This window comes from Sinocyclocheilus grahami, unplaced genomic scaffold (genome assembly GCF_001515645.1).
Source record: "Sinocyclocheilus grahami isolate Dianchi unplaced genomic scaffold, SAMN03320097.WGS_v1.1 scaffold63.1, whole genome shotgun sequence".
In the NCBI taxonomy this organism is placed as follows: Eukaryota; Metazoa; Chordata; class Actinopteri; order Cypriniformes; family Cyprinidae; genus Sinocyclocheilus; species Sinocyclocheilus grahami.
Genome location: NW_015505242.1, coordinates 2090346 through 2092118, shown reverse-complemented (window position 1 = coordinate 2092118; position 1773 = coordinate 2090346).

Sequence of the window (1773 nt, the reverse complement as noted above, 5' to 3'; positions counted from 1 at the left end):
ATTCATTATATGCAGATGATGGGGCTATATGGAAAAGAGGGAAAATATTAGACATATGATTAATAATATTCAGAATGCTATAATAAGAATTGAAAGATGGACATATGACTGGGGATTTAAGATGTCAGTTGCTAAATCATGTTACATGCTCTTTACCAGGAGAAGAAAGTTAGGAAATATACAGCTTAAACTATATGGTCAAAGTATGGAAAGAGTAACAAAGTTCAAATATTTAGGTTTATGGTTTGATGAGAAATGTATATGGAAGACACATGTTAAACAGACTGAAACTAAATGTATTAAAGTACTAAATCTTATGAGATCAGTTTCGGGATATGATTGGGGCGCAGATAAACAGTCATTACTTGATATGGGCATTAATAAGATTGACTATGGGTTTATGGTATATGGCGCAGTGGCTAAGAGTGTCCTGAAAAAAATAGACAGAATACAGTTCAGATTTCTTAGGTTTAGTATTGGTGCTATTAAAACAACTCCTACTAATGCACTACTTGTAGAAACTAAAGAATTACCACTATACTTTAGACGGATAAAGCTGTCACTGACATACTGGGTTAAGTTAAAAGGATCTGGGAAAGAACAACCGGCTACAGAGGACTTATGTGATTGCTGGGAGTATTTGCAAGAACGAAAAGGTAAAGGATTCGGTTGGAATTTTAATACAGTAGTGAAAGAATATGGTTTAAAGAGATTTGAGTACGGTCCAAATATGGTATGGGGTAATGTTCCTCCATGGATTTTCCAGTTCCCAATGTAGACTTGAAACTTTTAGAACTAAAGAAAGAATGGACTGAAAGGAACGGTGGCAGTGAAGTGCAAAGCAGATCACAATTCTGAAAACAAAATAACAAATTACAAACGCAAATGCAAGTCTAAAAAACAAAATAACAATTCAGAAAGCACACCAACAATTCAGAAAACATTATAACAAGTCAGAAAACACAATGACAAATTTGAAAACAAAATAACAAGTCAGAAAACGCAACGACAAATCAGACAAACCGGAAAAGGTAGGTATAGTTTGAGACAGCGCCATTGGTTTGGGATTACCCACCGCTGACTGAACGAGACATCTGTCAATCAACGTATACAGGAAGAACCAGCCGAAGAACAGCAGAGTCGTGGTAGAAAGTTTGGAGATGGTATTAAAGTAGCTCAGTTTAAATGTATTGTATGAATTGCCTGTACTATGGAATTAAAAATACGGGGTGTCTATTTACATTTAGTTAAAAGTGGCTGTAAATCATCAGCTCCAGTGGTGCAGATGGATAAGTGCGTGCCTTTGGATTTTTTGACGCGATCGACACCCCTTTTGCCGAACTTTTTTTTTCTCCCTTTTCAAATCTCGTGTTAGCAATAGATTATTGTTAATAAAGAATAACAATTTGGTCCCTTTGTAAATTCTCTTTGCCACCTTGAAGAATTCTCAGTTACTTTAAAGTGTAGACAGACGGCCGGGAAGTAAGAAAACACACAGTCAAATGTATCCTCAATACTTCAATTTATTCATAGAAATACAGATATTATATAGGCATATGTCGAGGGGAGTTTCACCCTCTTAACCAATGAGGATATGAATAACATACACGTAGGATCTTTGGCCAAGAACATGTGTTTATATAAAATGGCCACATGTACAGAAAAACATGGACATATTAGGAATAGACTTTTGCGAAGAATGCTAAACTGTCTTCAGAGTTTCTCTCGAACTCCTTTACCCTTGTAGTCCTAACATTCATGTCATTAATTGGG